Source organism: Pituophis catenifer, unplaced genomic scaffold (assembly GCF_029215685.1).
Source record: "Pituophis catenifer annectens isolate HBS135680 unplaced genomic scaffold, rPitCat1.0.hap2 SCAF_1, whole genome shotgun sequence".
Taxonomy (NCBI): domain Eukaryota; kingdom Metazoa; phylum Chordata; class Lepidosauria; order Squamata; family Colubridae; genus Pituophis; species Pituophis catenifer.
Genome location: NW_027256881.1, coordinates 125658433 through 125677740, shown reverse-complemented (window position 1 = coordinate 125677740; position 19308 = coordinate 125658433).

Genomic DNA, 19308 nt, shown 5'->3' with positions numbered 1-19308 from the left:
AATCGAGGACTACCTCTATAGAGATGTTCAGAGTTGTTACAGAAGAGAAAGAAAGAAAGAAAGAAAGAAAGAAAGAAAGAAAGAAAGAAAGAAAGAAAGAAAGAAAGAAAGAAAGAAAGAAAGAAAGAAAGAAAATGGTTTTAAATTGCAAGGAATCAGATTTCTGTCCCTAAAACAATGTTGGTTTTCCAGTATCTCTGATAAATCTTCTTCTTTCCATTAGTAACTGGTTCATTTCTTTCACCTAAAATGTGGCTGAAATCAATGTGAGTTTTGCATTAAACACTGTCTGTATCTTAAAGTGCCTGCCAATATGAAACCATTTTACAAACAACCCTGTTCTTAGCCTATAAACCATTCATTCTTCCATCACCACAGCCTCCAAAATAACCCTTTTCATGACTTATTCTCAAGGCCATCAATTTTCTTATACACATCACTGAACAACATTTACTCCTCATCTAGTGAGTAACTGTAAATTTGTATTATTGTGGTAATTTTCGAGGCAAGTAACACATGGCTAAGCAGAATAAATGTATCCTTCAGCCCCTGTTATGAAAGTTCCCTCGGCTCATTTAGAAAGTGCAAGAAATGTCACATTACTGCCTTTTTGTTTCTTAGAAATAGCCAATTTTCATATTTAAGTGATATCAAAATGAACGGTCAAAGAAAGATGTAGTAAGGCATGAAATGTATTCCATTTGCTTCAATTGCTCCATAAAAGTTTTGTTCATGGTTTTAAGCACCTACTTGTCAACCTCGTGGGGTAAACCAGACAGGAATCACAACCAGATGAGCCAATACAACTGATTGTAAAGCTACATTGACAGAATCTTGCAAGTCTGAAAATATAATTGTGTCCCCACCCCTCATCTCCTTTGTAGCCTGAGATATTAGGGAGGGTCTCTTGTGAGCCTCTTGCCTCTTCCATTATCCAGTTGCAGGCTATGCTGTGTCTTATCTGACTACAATCTGATTATAGTTTGATTTATTTGACTACAATTTGATGAAGACAAATTCCTTGTGTGTCCAATCACACTTGGCCAATAAAGAACTATTCTATTCTATTCTATTCTATTCTATTCTATTCTATTCTATTCTATTCTATTCTATTCTATTCTATTCTATCCTATCCTATCCTATCCTATCCTATCCTATCCTATCCTATCCTCAGCACCTCTTTGCCCAGTCTCCCAAGGTCACACCCACATATCATTCACCAAACTAAATGTAACATTTAGAGCAATTGAAATGATTACCCCTTTCAGCAATTGATTTAAATAGCCTTGCTTTGTTAATCTTATGTTATTATATCATTAGAATAATAGAGAATGTGTTATTATACTCATAGAGTATAATACCCATAGGGTTGGAATGGAGTTTGAAGATCATCTATATACTGGCATTTTCCTTTTGTAGCTGAAATCATGGGGCCATCCACATTAATCATTAAAATATACTTTGTTTTTTTCTATTTTGAACCACAAAATGATATTGGGAGATTTACAAAAAAGAAAAACAAAATCAAAATAGCAGAAAGAATCCACTGGCCACAGAATCTTATATTGGTAATACAGGTTGTCCTTGATTTACAACTATTTTTTAGTGACCATTTCTAGTTACAATGGCATTGGAAAAATTGACTTATGACCATTTTTCACATTTACAACCATTGCCGCTTCCCCATGGTCACGTAATGAAAATTGAGACGTGTAGTAACTGGTTCATATTTATGACGGTTGCAGAGTCCCGGGGTCATGTGATCACCATTTGCGACCTTCTGGTGAGCAAACTCAATGGGGAAGCCAGGCCCCGTTAACAACGGTGTTATTAACTTAACACCCGCACTGATTCAATTAATAACTATGGTAAGAAAAATCGTAAAATGGGGCATAACTCACTTAACAACTGTCTTGCTTAGCAATGGAAATTTTGGGCTCGATTGTGGTTATAAGTCAAGGAATTATAACCACTTCTCTTAAATATGGCTCTAGACATTGAAAGAGGAGTTTTTCCTTTAATGTGTCTCTTCCCATGATCACATTTTTTCTCTTTTAGATCATATGACCTTTCACTACAATTGTAGGTAATTCCCATTCTAGATGGTGAATCGTATAATTCATGAGAAACAATACAGCAAATTGTAGTAATAGAAAAGTTTACCTCCAAACATTAGATTTTACATAATATCACAGACACATTTAGGTAAAATGACAATTTATTCTTCATGTTAGTTTGTAATCAGCTTTTTGAAATTATTCTGAATGGTTATTGCCTACAGACTAATTTTGTCAATTAGGTTTCCAATGCTTTTTTCACTGATGGCTCATCATCTTTTGCATTTTGCATCAAGAGTAAGTTGATAAATGATAAATTAAAGAAAAAGAGATGAACCGGAATTGTAATCAGACAGTGAATTGGCTCTTGCCCTAAAAATACTTTGTTTAAATTCCTGAGAGATGGTACTCTTTCATCTACAACAGCTAGTTTATCTACAGTATAACATCGCTTGGCTCAAAGGTTGCACTGAACTTTGAATGCCATGTTCATATTTTAAAAGTTGGAAGAGCTAGACTCCAAATGAGCCCAATTTTTTAGTAAGCATGGAGAGTCTTAGGGGGAAAATGGATACTTGAAGTTTTTGCAAGAGTTAAGACAAGCCTATTCCCCCCACCCACTCACCCCAAAGAAGGGAAGGGAAGCAGAGGTGGGTTTCAGCAGGTTCTGACCAGTTCTGAAGAACCGGTAGCAGAAATTTTGAGTAGTTCGGAGAACCTGTAGTAAAAATTCTGACTGGCCCCACCCCCATCTATTCTCTGCCTCCCAAGTTCCAGCTGATCGGGAGGAAATGTGGATTTTGTAGTACCCTTCTCCTGGAGTGGGGAGGGAATGGAGATTTTACAATATCCTTCCCCTGGAGTGAGCAGGGAAGGGAGATTTTACAGTATCCTTTCCCTGCCACACCCACCAAGCCATGCCCACCAAGCCATGCCACGTCCACCAAGCCACGCCCACAGAACCAGTAGTAAAAAAAATTTGAAACCCACCACTGAAGGGAAGGAAAGGGAAAGGAAAGGAGTCATGGTCATGTGAGATCCTCACTTAACAACCTGTACTAACAATTCATGTGATCTTGATTCTATCTGCTTGTTAATGCAGCCTAGGACTGTGTTAGCTTTTTTGGCAGCTGGAGTACACTTTTGGCCCAAATATTAAAGAAATTCTCTCAAGAAAATATTTTTTTTAAAAGGCATGAGTTTGTCCATAAGTAAAATAAAAATTCTTTTAAAACTAAATTATCATAGGTGGAAGAGGGGAATTCACAAATCACTTTGAAAAATATCCATTGATTGGTGTGGCACATACCCAAATTATTCTACTTAACTACAAAATATTATTTTCTGGTATGGTGTCTAAACCACAAAAATATTCTGTATTGACAGTCATGGAGTATTCTGTGTATGCAAAACTTGTTTGGCAATATTACAGATTTATTCAATCTAATAATTTTCAATTTATACTCTATTTTAAATATTAATGCTTTATATTTAGTTTTATGCAGTTTTAAAATTATTATCTACTCTAAATTGTCAAAGTGAAAAAATGGAATGTTTCCTCCAACTGACAACACATCTGTTTGTCCAGGCAACCTTCATACTATCAGCATTGGCAAGTGTTCCTATAATACTAAGTATTTTTTATTATTATTATTGGTTTTTCTATTGATAGATGTTACTGTATTCTCTATTACTTTTCATCATGCTGAGAACATCTGTTTTCATGAGAGTGGGATATGAATTCTAAAGATAAAATAAAATGAGGCACTGAAGAGTAAAATGGGAAAAAAAAGTCCTTTGGCATAGCAGATGGCAGTATAAACAACCTGGTGTTTCCCAGATGTTTTCCAATTTAACTCTCATAGTCCAAGCTAACATGGCCAATGGCATGGATTTGTGGAAACTGTAGTTCAATATATCTGGAGGCCCCACGTTGTCTTCCTTTATATTTAATATAAAGTAAAATTGATTTCAACTTTATAAAAATGAGGGTATGGAAAAGAATGGAAATTACTTGGTTGATTTTCTTACATTTTCTGTGTAATATCCAAAAAGTATCCAAAAAGTAAACAAAGCTCCTAAGCAAACCAAAGGATCCAGCAACCCCAGAAGAAAAAACAGGAGTCATCTGCAACATATAATGTAAGAACTATAACAACTACTATGTAGGACAAACAGGAAGAAGACTGGCAGAAAGCATCCATGAACATCAACTGGCAGTCAGAAGACATGCCAAAAATTAATTTCACAACATATAGACAGATTTAGTTTCAAATGGGAAAATGTGACAATCCTAGACCAGGCCAAATCCAAAAATGGCAGGGAATTTCTAGAAGCCTGGCACTCTGACAAATCAGCCATCAATAGACACAGACATTAACAACATCTACAGACTATGCAAAAACCCAAAAGAGAACAAAAAGACTCCAGCACCTCTCCACCAGTCATCAGCAACCAGATCAGCATAGATTAACTCCAAGGTTAACTTCAGACCAAGGAAAGTAAATAATATCCTAGTCAAGGAACTGCAAAAGAGCCATCAGTAAACAGCCCAACCAAAGAATCTCTAAGACCACCCACACAGACAAGCCAGTCATCAGAATATAAACCAGGGGTGAAATCCAAACTTTTTCCCTACCGGTTCTGTGGGCGTGGCTTGGTGGGTGTGGCAGGGAAGAATATTGCAAAATCTCCATTCCCACCCCATTCCAGGGGAAGGATATTGCAAAATCTCCATTCCCACCCCACTTTGGAGCCAGCCAGAGGTGGTATTTGCCAGTTCTCCGAACTACTCAAAATTTCTACTACCGGTTCTCCAGAACTTGTTAGAACCTGCTGGATTTCACCCCTGATATAAACTGACAGTAAACAGCATTCCTTACTAGCACGGATGATATTACCTAGTGAAGAAAGTTAGCACCCACCCCTCTTAGAAGAATGAAATATTTTAGGAAATATTAAAAAAAAGGCAGAATATTATATTTCCCTGGATGAGAAATTGAGAAACATGCTCTTGAAGACAGAAACTCAACCCCAGTTCCCTGCCCCCAGCAGATATTTTGGTGGCAATTTATCTACAAGACAAAAGATTAGACCAGCCTATCTACAAGACAATTAGACCTTCAGCTCCAGGCCGATGGGATTAAGACATGATCCTCAGGACATAATAAGATTAGCCCTCTACTCATCTAGCAACAGAACTCATCACATGGCATCTGGGGATTACATCGCAGCCCAAGGTTCAATCAAACTTGATCCAGAGAGACTACAGCCTACAAAATTACCCCTGCATAGCCCCCTGTGACATTTCTTGCACAGGAACAGGAAGCTCAAGGGCAGGGCCCAAGAGAGGGTATAAATAACTCTCACTCTCCACTCCATGTGGTCAGCTATCCAGAATCACACGTGTTTGGTGCTTCTGCTTCACCATTAAACCATCCTTCCAAGCAACCTCCATGTTTTCAGTCTCTTTCTCCCCACTTGGAACTGAACCCAGATAGTCATTTCTTCCAACACTAGTTTGGGTAATGAAATGTCTAAGAAAATAAGCAAGCTCAGAGAGCACCAAAGACCCCTCAAAAAGTAAGCTACTTGTGCAGCTCGCTAAGATACAATTGAAATGCTGTACCTAAATCATGAATTTTGTCACAGCATAAATGCTCTTTCATATCTCAGCTATTGGATGGGATATAAATAGAGAAATCATAAGTGATCCATGTTATTTTATATACCACACAGAAGTACATCCTTCTCTTTCCATCCTTATTATCCCTCCAAATCCTTAATACATTTATAGATGGTAAGACCCATTTCTGCATAAACTTTAACAGGATAGTATTGAATATCCATTTTTATGAGGGTATCCTTGAGTGGATAGATATTATCAGTAAATTGGAGAAATCAGTCTACACATTTGTGTATAACTGTATTTACAACTCTTTCCCTTAAGAGTGTAAAGAAAATGTAGAGGAAATCTAAGTCAATTACTTGGAGAGATGATTCAACTTACCGTAGATGTCTTTTAAAGCAGACTGAACTCCAGATCTGAAAACCAGATTCTCCTGAACCTGTGTTAGAATTTCAGAAGCTAACAAAAATAAGTACATTCATTGCTGGACAAATGAAGAATTATAATTTTCTCTTATTTTCCTACATATTTTATGCTTATATTTATATTTAATTAATCCCTTTCACTGGATTATTTTTAATAATTATTAAAAATTATTTTTAATCCAGTTACTAACCAGTCAATGATGTCTTTTTAATACTTTATTAGGTTGTTTAGCTATGGTTAGATGTAAGCTAGTCAGACATTTGAGCCAAAAGCCATGCAACTGATCATTTCCAGGAGATGTCTGGTTTCTAATACTTTTCATTCAATTGTTAACCATTCCTGATGTTATTATTAGTTGTTCCATTTGATTTTTTAAAATTCATCTTCAAATTCTTTATTCATCCAGCATGTTTTTGTTGTTGTTGTTTCCCAAACATCTTTCCAAATCTGGAACCAAACCAAAACCTCTTTGTTTGGTTTTCCATTTTCAGAATTTCTATTACATTTTATACTTCAGTAGAATCGCCTCTGGTCTGATTGAATTCACTATTTTGTTTAAATCGGATGATTCATACCTCATGGAGTTCAATTTTCCAACTATTGCTGTTATATGTTGCTTTCCAAACTTTCTTCACTTTTTCTGGTGCTAAGCCAATTTTTTTTTTTTATTAAGCTTGTCTTGATCCTTCCATTCTTCACTTGGAATTACTTGAAATTACTTGCATCTGATATTAAGTTCTTTATTTTGGCCTCCAGTTTGATCTTCCACTTTGGGATTGAATATGTTTTTTGTTTTTCAATTTTTTGATATCCACCACTACTGTACTGCAGGCGAGGCATTGCCCAACTCCAGAATGACTCTGGGAAGCTCAAAACAGCCAAATAAAATATAATATGAATAAGAAAAAAGCCTCCAAGAAAAATAAAGAATGAGTGGAAATGCATACATTCAGTGATACATAATGCTGTGGAAAAAGCAGTAGACTTGTACCTAGTTGATTTCTATCTTTCTTTCAAAGCTTCAATTTTACTTCAGGTATGTTATATTACAGTAGATGCAATCACACTTTAAAATGTATTTTGCCTTAGCATACACATCCTAGTTGATAGATCTATTTAAATGCTGATAACAATTCCCAGACCAGAGAACCGAGCAGAAATATATTTCTTTGAGAAATGAATCATATGTTTTATCAGATGAAAGCAAGAATATGTTCTTCTCATCCCATATTTTCTTATAAAAGCATGTCACATGATTTCCTTGTTTTTACAGAGTCTAGATTTGGCAAACTCAAACCTGGGACAAATGTCCTCTAAATTCTTGCAATAAAAGGACACGTGTGTCTATTTTAAAATACACTGACTTTGCTTTTGGGCTTGATTGACGTATCTCCCAGCTCTTCCTGTTCTTTCTATTTCAGGCACCTCTGAGTTTGGATTATCTGCAAATGAACAGGAGTATTAGCATTGTCATCTGTGAAATGCTGGAAAGTGTGCATCCCTCTAGCACCTGATTTTCATCCTCAGATTATGAAACAGGTTTGCCTTGAAGAAGATAAAAGGAAAGATGGTGTGGATGGGTCTGTCTGTCTGTCTGTCTGTCTGTCTGTGCAAACGCACGCAGGATGTTGGGACTTGAATTTGGCCAGACAAAGATCATGCCAACTAGCACTGGAGTAGCACCATGTTGACTAAGACTGGCTATGGATAATGAAGAATGCATTAGGCTTGTAGAAACTATTCTACATCTTCATTAATACTAAAGTGAGTATTAAAGGAAGAATCCTAACAACTATAAATATGTTAGTTTGTTAGCTTAATTCAATCTCTACATATACAGTTAGGCATATTTTCTGCTATTTTCTTATTCTTTGCCTAGAAAAAGGAAGGAAGGAAGGAAGGAAGGAAGGAAGGAAGGAAGGAAGGAAGGAAGGAAGGAAGGAAGGAAGGAAGGAAGGGAAAGATATAATCACTATGCTATGGAAAACTACCAATCCTATTTGAAATTATGAAGGGAATTCCTAGTAAGTAGCTCAATTATCATCAAGTTGAAGTAAATATCTGGCCAAGCATCAAGTCATATTACCTTCAATACAATTAACTAATAAGAGTTAAGTCCAGAATCTTTTCTTTTATATATATATATCAGTGTATCAGATTATCAATTTATATCAGGTTGATATAAGTAATGTTTTTATATAGTTGGAGAAATTGTTCCTTGAGCATCATGAATCAATTGGTTGCCTGATCATATTATATGTAGGTGCAACAGCATAAATCTCTGCAAGATTATACATTCCCAGATAAAAATGTTGCCAAAAGCAGCCCAGGGATCTGACTTTGATTAACACACAAGCTACAAATAAGTTTGTGTTGTTTGAATTAAGAATTCTAAAACTGAATCCCACCCTCTGCACTGCAGCACAGACGTAAGGTTTCTTGGTAACCTACTTGGTATTATTTATTTAAAATATTTATATATCACTTCTTATCTCAGAGCAGTTCAACAATCTAATATGTAAGCAATAGTAAAACAATGAGTTAAAATAATAAATATTACACAAGTGCACTGAAAACACACAGAGAAAAGAAAAAAAAAAGTATCTATGGAGAGAGAGAGATGTGGCAGTCATACATGGAAACCTGACTGAAAAGATGTCCTTACATGAACAGCAGAGATACAGCATGCTTTCAGAGGTAAAACCTGAACTAGAAAATAACTTTTAAGTTGTAATAACTGGAATATTGCTGAATTCTTTTTTATTTAAACATTTTATTTCCAACCAAAATACATATGAAATTACAGCAATTATATTAGTTCAATGCATCCCCTCTGACATTAACAGTGCTGTTTGTCAGGATGGGCTCTTGTATCTTCCCCGCAGTCATTGCAAACAGTGTGACTTGTTTCATTACATGTTTGTTTTCATCCAACAACAACAAAACCCTTTTTTTTTCCTTGTAAACTAGATTGATTCAGTTAGATTAACAAGAGTGTATGGAATTTGGTTGTGGGTTCCTTAGCCCCACTGCGAACCAGTAGTAAAGGTAAGTAGAAGCCACCCCTGGCCGGCAGGCTTAGTTTTTACCCAGTCTGGTCAGGCTTAGTTTGGGCCCAGTCTACATTCTGCTGACTGGCTAGTTGGAATGAGCAGCTTCAGGGATTGGGGCGTGGCAATCAATCAACAAGGGCCTTGCAGTTCAGCCCAATGAGACAAAGGTAGCAACCTCCCCTTTTATTGGCTGCTGCTGTTGCTGCCTCAATCCCTGAAGCAGGAGGCTGCTGTGGCCAGTCCAGGCCTAGGCCTACTGGCCACATGGCCCCAGCCGAAGTCTTTTATTCAGAAGCTGGTGAAAATGTTTTCGTTAGATTTCACTTTCTTACAGCTTCACCATCATCTGAATAAAACACTTCGGCTTCTCTGTCAATGGGTCAGCCTTTTCTGGACCTCTGGAGATCTTCAAAAAAGTAAGATCTTCAAAAGTAAGTAATAAATGGCATGATTAATATTTCCATTATTTCAGTGGGAAGTAAACGTAATTAAGTAAGCATTAATGTAACCCATTAAGATTATGTTTAAAAATATAAAAGAACTATATGTTTAAAATGTCCCTGATTTGCAACTAAATCATTTATGTCCATCCTTTGATTTTTGTAGCAAATTGTACATTTTTGTTTTGATAAAAGCAAAATGAATATTCATTGAGAATCAATCTGTTTCTTCAGAGTAGTTCCTCTCTCACCATCCCCTAAAGCTCTATTCCTTAACTGATTTTTCTTAATACTTTGTCTATTTAGAACAACATAAAGGAAGCAGAAAAAAAGGCAACAGAATTCCTAAGGGAACAAAATCCCTACAGCTATATAGAGACACTACAGTGGTCTATATTACCACAATAAAAAGCTAGTACAATGACTTAAAAATATAGCTATTACTGTTTCCAAAAAATATATAACAGCATATAGAGGCCTTGGATGGTCTGCTCCAGCACTAGACCCCACATGCTGTTCCCCCAGCCTGAGATACCTCATGTGCATTTAAAGACCTGCACATTCAATTAACAAATGCATTGGGGAAAGCAGGGAGTGATCACGTTCATTTAACGTGATTTAATCAAACGAATTGGCAGGCTCCATTACATTTGTAACTGGAGGATTACCTGTATAATGAGAGTGAGGGAGGGTCTCTGGGAAGTCCTGCTTAGCACCACACAAATCCCGTGTCACGACCACCCAGCCACACCCACCCAGCCAGTCATTAGGGCAGAGAACTGGTTGTTAAAAAAATTGCAGCCCACCACTGGGTCAGATCTTCCCTCTGTATATTATTACAAATGCACCAACAGTGCCTGTAGCTGGTAATCCTTTCTATCTTCCAACCAAATAGGCTGTTGCATTGCTTGAAAGCGAAGTTCTGTAAAGGCTTGCCTCAGAGAATGGGCTGAAAATTAAATCCAGTGGGAGGAACATTTGGAATTAATCTTTGCAGATCAAGAAACGAAGAAGTGATCTGAAAAACAGTGGTTCATTCCATTTTAGATCTGCACAGCACAGGAAGATCAAGTTACTGTATCTGCAGGGCCTGGCAAGCCGTCTGCAGAAAACAGAACTGCAAGCATCTGCCTCATGGAGGAAATTATCCCCATTCCACGCCAACTGTTTAATAAAACACAACAAGGGACATTTGCTTTTTTGGCTGCATGTGAACAATTCTATTAATATATGTATGATATAAAAATTATACTGGGAGCACATCACAAGCTACAAAGTAACCTCTGCAGACAGTTTTGCAGCAAGATGTTAACAAACTTCAACATTTAACAGAAAATTAATCCAAACGAAGCACAGAGGAGGAGGAAAGATAACAAATTGCAATAAAATTATTAATGAAGAAGAGGCTCAAATCATTCATTAAAGCCAAAGATTCAGATTTTTTTTTAATGTACAATAAGGATTATGTACCAATAAGCAGATATATTGCTCTTTGAAAAGACCTGTGGTCTATTTAAAAAGAGAGGTCTATGATAAATGTAATAAATAAAATAGATGTATTCATTGCTTTATAAATAAATAAATAAAGTCGTAATGCAGTAATGTATTATTTCAGACTCAAACAGGATGTCATAGAGCAGGCATGTCCAACTTCAGCAACTTTAAGATCTGTGGACTTCAACTCCCATAATTCCCCAGCTAGCCATGCTGGTTGAGGAATTCTGGGAAATGAAGTCCACAGGTCCTGAAGTTGCCAAAGTTGGACACCCCTGCACTAGAAGGCCCTTTATACCACCAAGAGATCACTTTCCCAGATAGCAGGCAATACTGACATCATTTTTTAAAAAAAGAAATAAAGGTTAACATAGTTAAAATCTTTGGAGATCATCAAATACCACACAAACACTTAGAAATCTCAGAAGATTTGGCCTCTTAAATTTTAATTTATGTGTGAGTTTGGTGTTAATTAGAGTGCAAATTAAGGGTGCCATCTCACTGATCTCCACTCTAAACAATTCTAAAGAATTTAAGGGGAAGCTGAACAAAAGTTTGTTTGAATGTGTCTGGTGATCAAACAAGAGACTGGTGATCAAACAGTAATGGCTTTGTGAGGGCCATCTGTAGCTGGAATTCACCATAGCAAATCAACAGCCTTGCAATAAGGTACATACATATGTTTATTTGATTTACTCATATTTTTATTCATTTATTCATTTATTAAATATTCATTTATTCATATGTTCAAGCAATCTAACTGAAAAAAGCAGTGTCGCATAGTTTTCCAGGGTTTTTTCCCCTTATTCATTCACTTAAAAGAGAGTAAGAAACAATTTGAGGCAGCCTTTATCAGAACAGTTAAATAACTTCACGTCCCCAGCTCCAAATCTCCCTAATTGTTTTATATTCTTTTGCAGATACAGCCTGACTCAAAAGTAACTAACAATTTTTTCCCTCTCTGCTAATTTGGATCTTCAGGACAGCCCTAAATAAGAAAGTGTTAACATACAGAGAGTCCTTGACTTACAACCACTAATTTTTGTGACCATTTGAAGTTACACCAGCATTGAAAACTGACTTATACAGTAGGATTGTTTTTCACACTGATGGCCGTTACAGCATCCCCATGGTCACGTGATCAAATTCAGCCGCTTGACACCTAACATGTATTTATGACAGTTGCAATGTCCTGGCATCATGCAATCACCTTTTGTGACTTTCTGACAAGCAAACTCAACAGGGAAGTCAGATTCACTTAACAACTGTGCTACTAACTTAACAATTGCAGTGATTCACTAAACAACTGTGGCAAGAAAAGTCACAAAATGGGGCAAAACTCACTTCGCAGTTGTCTTGCTTAGCAATGGAAATTAGGGGTTCAATTGTGATTGTAGGACAGGGATTACCTCAGGGATGGGTTCTACTTACCTTTACTACTGGTTCGCAACGGGAGCACACACACGCTTCTGTGTATGCACAGAAGCTTCTGCGCATGCGCAGATCACCCATGATGACATTGTGGTGGGTGGGCGGAGGTTCACACCGGTTTTACTACTGGTTCTATAGAACCGTGCCAAACCAGGAGCAACCCACCACTGGACTACCTATATATGCATACTTAGCCTATGTATTTCGATGTTTCTAAATATAAGAACTACCCGGTACTACTATCTAAGAAAGTTGAGAAAGGGCTTAAAGTTACACAGGTTTGCATTCATTCATCAGTTAAACCCACAACTCTGCTGGGTTTTCTCTATCAAGTAAATATTTCAGGGTTTTTTCTTCCTTTGGCTTCACCAAGAGTTTTCTACAGTAAAAAAAAAATAATTGTCCCAGACAATTCTTTTCAACAATCTTCCAGGAACCAATCCAACTTCATCGGTTTTACCAAGTGAGCACCGTAACTTCAATATCCAAATGTTGTCTAAATGTGATGGAATATAGTCCAGAGTCGCAGGAGGGAGGAGCTCTTTCCCAGAGAGCACAGAGACAGTGAAGCCTGGATTCCTGTTGTTATGCAGGAAAAGGATGGAGGCAATCCTCCCTAGCAATTCAGAGAGAATATCTAACAGCAACTGAAGAGCAATCAAGAAGTAGGCTGCAGACTAGCACTTGGTAGAGTAGTAATGGAAGTCTTGGAAAAGATTCTAGATGTCAGCTGTGTCCATACCAACAAAATTTAGAACTGTAGAAAAAATGGTTTTCCCTGTCACATTCCATGAAAACTAAAGTTACACTTTAAAAATTAGGGTAGAAAGAGTAGCAACGCTTTGAACATTGATGTTAGAGAAGATTCCTTAGAATGCCATGTAGAGCCAAGAAAACGAAGAGGTTAAATCCAGAGTTCTCACTTATGGCACAAACAACATCCAATTATCATATTTCAAAAATATTATGTGAAGATAAAGCTCTTCTGAGTAATCTGTAATGGTGGGAAAGATGGAAGGAAAAAGAAGAAGAAAGGATAAGCATCATGGATGGACTCAGTTACAAGTGCACCATCGGAAGACCTAAAGGTTGGGGACAGATTCTCCTGGAGAAAATTCTTCTAGGTGGTTGATGGCACATATATTGATTGATATGATAACTGGATGGCACAGAATTAACCGATCGGGTTCAAAAATGCTTCTTTAAATAAATGTACCAGATAATACACCGAATATCATATACCAGATTCAAGGCCATATCCAGTGGTGGGTTGCCCCTGGTTCAGACCAGTTCGCAAGAACCAGTAGTAAAACCGGTGGGAGGCTCTGCCCACCGACCCCGACGTCATCAGGAAGCTTCTGTGCATGCGCAGAAGTGCGCGCAAGAGTGAAGCATGCACACACACACGGCCCCATTGTGAACCAGTAGTAAAGGTAAGTACAACACACACACCCCCCGGCCATATCAAGACATTTTGCTTGACATACGGTAAAGGACAAAATAGGTTCTTCATGCACAGAATAATGGATGGAGTGTCAGTTAAATCGTAGGACATCAGTTTAATGGGTCATTCCAATTCTCCTACCTCATGTTCTCTAACAGGGGTAGTCATGAGGGAGGGAAGGAGGAAAAAAGTTATACTGGCCTGGACAATGGACTAGGGTTAGTCCTTGAAACATGAAGTTATAGTGCAGTTTACTTTTATAGCAGAGCTATAGCAGTATTTAGAGGAGAAGATGTCTTTCCAATTCTTTGTCATTTGTATTCAGCTGTTATGGTTCTTACTTAATAGTCTCCTCAAAAGTTTAACCTATATGAGAATCATGCATAATCTGCTGGCAATAATAATAATAATATTTTAAAATGCTTAAGACCCAAGCAAGAATTTACACCAATATGAAAGCCGGTGCCATGTCTTAGCATTAATTACATGTCTAATTCTGGATACAAGTAAATTTTTCAGTTAGATGGCAGCAAAATATGTTTCATTCTATCACCCAGCACATATTAATCATCAGCTTAAAAGCTTGGTGGCACACAACCTTTGAAGCTAAGCAAGTTATGTCATAATTGGTTCTCTCACTTCAGAAGGCTCAGTGGAAATATTCATAGCCTTTACAAAATTCTACGAAGTGGAGAAACTGCAGAGTAAAAATGGCATTAGGAGGGTGTAGCATCTATCTATCTATCTATCTATCTATCTATCTATCTATCTATCTATATGCTTATTTTAGGGGAGGAGACTCTTATATAGACCTGGTTATCTACGGGACACCTGGTTATCTACGGGACCGCCTGCTACCACCAATAGCCTCCCACCGGCCAGTACGCTCCCATAGAGAGGGGCTCCTCCGGGTGCCGTCGGCCAAACAATGTCGACTGGCGGCCCCTAGGGGGAGACCCTTCTCTGTGGGGGCACCTACGATCTGGAACGAGCTCCCCCCGGAGATACGGAGGATCCCGGATCTGCGCACCTTCGGTCGCGCACTTAAGACTTTTTTATTTCATCAAGCTGGCCTGGCCTAAATCTCCCCTTTTTAAATGTAAATTTTAATTTGTTTTTAAATTATGGGGTATTTTAAATTTGTTCAGCCAAATTATTTAATTCGTTTTTATTCTATTTTAAATTTTTGTATTTATGTGTTTTATCCTGTGGCTGTTCACCGATCTGAGTCCTTCGGGAGTAGGGCGGTATAGAAATTTAATAAAACAAACAAACAAACAAACAAACAAATAAATAAATAAATAAATAAATAAATAAATATAAAAGATGTGCAACAATCACAGGTGTAGTTTGCTCCATTGTCACACCTATGACTGTTATTCATCTGCACTACCACAACCGTCAGGCTTCTATGCTAGGCTAGATCTAGGCAAGATATTACTCACAGCTGGGTCTTTCTTTCTTTCTTTCTTTCTTTCTTTCTTTCTTTCTTTCTTTCTTTCTTTCTTTCTTTCTTTCCTTCCTTCCTTCCTTCCTTCCTTCCTTCCTTCCTTCCTTCTTTCTCTCTCTCTACTAGAAGGTTGGCTCTATATTGCTTACACATACACATACACATACACACACATGCACAAACACACGCACACACACTTAAAAACCCAAAACAAAATAAAACCAAGTGGCTCCACAGCATCCTATCCCAAGGCATGGGAAAAGAAGCAGGTTTTTAATACTTTTTTAAAAGTCATTACAGTAGCAGCAGTACAAAACTTTTGGAAATATCATTCCAGAGGGCAGGGGCCACCACCAAGAGGACAGTTTTCCTGGGTCCCAAAACATCCAGAGGTGTCAAACTCACAGCATCACGTTGCTGTCACGTGACATTTCATGAGATTTTTCCCATTTGTGGAGCTGGAGCCACCAGTTTGACACCCCTGGTCTAATCAATAGAAGCCTTAGTACCAGAGGTGGGTTTCAGCAGGTTCTGACTAGTTCTGGAGAACTGGTAGCAGAAATTTTGAGTAGTTCAGAGAACTGGTAAACCACCACCTCTGACTGGCCCCGCCCCCATCTATTCTCTGCCTCCAGAGTCCCAGCTGATCGGGAGGAAATGGGGATTTTACAGTATCTTTCCCCTGCCACGCCCACCAAGCCACACCCAGAGAATTGGTAGTAAAAAAAATTGAAATCCATTACTGCTTAATACATCCATCTTCTGACCTCATTGGGTGGGGGGAAACATTCAGAGATAAGTATTCCTCCAAGTAGCAAAGACCCGTGACATGAAGGACTTTATATGTGCAGTCCAGTTGCCAAAGGCCCATTCCATTAGCATCAAAATCTCAAGGGCTAGTGATACCAATTTTATATAGTTGTGTGTGCGTTTAAAAAAATAATGCACATAATGCCAGGCTTAAGTTTTATTTTTCCTTCTGGCCCTTCCCCAAAGCAAATTCTTCCTCCTCCCCCAAAGGGCCAAATATTCCAGTCTCACTCTGGGTGACATTCCCACATTCTCTCTGGCCTTCCAATTTAATTTTTTAAAGCATGGGCTTTCATCACTAGAAGAATCTCGAGACAGGTCTGCAAGTTGATATAACTGAGAAGGGTCTTCTGTTCAATAAGAAAGAGCATATTACTAGGGATATAGTTAGGCATTTATCCCACCAGTTATGAGAAAGGTGGAAGTCTGTTCTACAAATTGTATTTTGTATGGAGTTGTGTGTGAGGAGGGAGCCAACTGCTGACTCATAATTGTCTGGTATTGGAGCTCATGCCTGAGCTTTTTAGCCCTAGATCTAACTAGAGTCTAGGTAAGCAAGTATTTCTAGCCAATATCTGTTACAATCCTGTTATTTTCCAGTCTTTGATCTAACCAGTTTAGTTAAGCTGGGATAGAATGGGGTAGGTTGAGATGGATAGTATAATATGAAACACATGTGAAAATCCTTTACAAAGAGTATTACAATAGGTTTGGTTGGTCTTAATCCTCCTCACTTAATTGCCCCATTCGACACCAAAAAGATACTCTTTATCCTGAAACACATCATTCTCCCATTATTTTACTTAGGGAGTTGAGATATCCTTGTCTACACTCATGAGGAAGAAATTATCTCCTTGAAGAGTGAGATGGATTCTGTTCTCTTGAGATAGGAGAACAAGTGACCTATGATATGCCAAGTTGTCTAAATGTCCTGTCACTTCACTATTCCATAATGTTGGAATCATTCCACTTTGCCTTATCAAGTCCTATTTACGGCTCTGCTCTCTGCTATAATCATCTTAATAACTGTTCTACTTAGACCATGCTAACTTCTGGGAATAGCTCAAAAATGCTGTGCACATCCCTCAAAATTCTGGCAGCTGGTGCCAACCTGGGTCTTCAAACAAGGTCAAATGCATAGATAGTCAGCAGTCAGCAGTTCATGATGTGCCAAGCAAGAGAGTAGAAAGAAGGATGTTCTGCGTAGCTCAATTCAGCATTCTTATTCTTCTTTATTGCATCTGTGACCCCAAACAAAATTGGTTCACTGTGCAAATGAGCATTCCAAAGAAAGTATACTTCCAGATGGGGCTTTCTGTCAAACAAGTATTCTGCTTCATTCCTAGATATTTGTTTCTTGGGCCAGATTTCATTTATCCACCTGTAAATATACCTCACACTTCCATGGGTCTCCTTATGGACCTTCATGAAATTCTACCATGTAGGGATAAGCCAGAATAGCTCTACAATACAAGAATTATCAATATCTGAAAGCCTGCTACAATCACTGTATCAAAAAAAAGATGAGCTTTTTTCTTCCTTCTCAGCATCTAGGTTCACGGTTAACATATTGAGTTGAATCATGGGCTCCTTAGCCGTGGTTGACTGAGTGTTCTGAAATTGCCTGGATTCGCACAGTATGGTAAACTAGGATTCACAATGGCTGCATTCACAATAAAGCCTATCGTAGCTGAGCCCAATCTGTCTTGTTGCATTTAAGTCTGTCCTACTGCTTTGTAGTGCTCATGAGGAAGGGAAATGGGACCTGTGAATTCTCCTCTGCCAACTCTTTGTTTTCTGTTACAAAACGATTAGTCCTGATGCATCAAGGACAGAGGAGGAGAATTGGGTGTAGGGGACATATAATAAATATGTCTGGGATCGTTGTGGCTGAAAATGAGGATGGCAAATCACAGAGAGTTCTTGCAGCCGTTTTCCTCTCATTCATTTTGCTATGGTGAAGTGGTTAAGAGGTTCCCATGTGTAATAAGGAGCAAAAGCAGCACATTTCCAAGCTTTAATATGACATTTCCAAATTTAGACATGCTCTGATGCTAAATAGACTTCCTTGGCAGTAAACCCTCTTGAATATATTCTTAACAATTATGCAAATTATTGCATGTGACTCTCACAGCTTGTATGGTATTTTCAACTGTTCTCTAGGAATTTTTTATTGGAACTTTAATCAAACTTTGATCTCTCTCTTAGATTATAATATCTAATGCATCCTGCAAGTACAGATTTCATTCTTCCTCTCGTGCCAAAGAGACCAAATCCAGGAATCAGGGCATTTAAATTTTTCATTACACTGTGGATTTTGAGATTTTAGAAAGATTGAATATTGAATGCACGTACACCTGCAACCCCAAGCCAGACCTAAATTGAATTAGTCAGATGAAATACAGAGCAGAATTGGGTTTATCTATTTAATTATAAAAAGTAATATACCACTCAATCCCCAAATTCTGGGGTTGCACCAGAATCCCAGATTTTGGGATTATAGCAAATAAGATGTGCTCCCTGTCCCATAAGCTTACCTGTCACTTTCATACCTCACATCAATCACTTGCAAAATTACTTATCAAGTGATAAAATACTGCTCTGAAAATGTCATGTCCTCAATCAAGTGAGTAGGACCAGTTCTCATCAAACACTTAGGATTTATTTTTAAGTGTTATTGTCTTACAACTTTCACATGTTTCGTAATCCTTGTTTGTCCTGTGGAGAAAAATTTATCTAGACTCTTATTCATTGTGCCCACCAGGCTTCAGAGCATTCCATCAGCCGAGGGCCCAGGGGAGGGGAGGGGGGTGGCGGTTATTATTAACGAGGATCTGGGTCCGAGGGAGACCACTGTGCCTCAGATAGCCGGATGTGAGTCCCTCCTTGTGAGGTGGGGACGTGGGGTTCAGATGGGCTTGTTGCTTACATACCTGGCTCCCTGCCGCGTGGCAACAGCCCTACCTGAGCTACTCGACGTGATAGTCACGGTGGCAGTAGATACACCCAGGCTTTTAGTCATGGGTGATTTCAACTTGCCATCCGTCGGTGAAACGTCTGAGGTGGCTCGGGAGT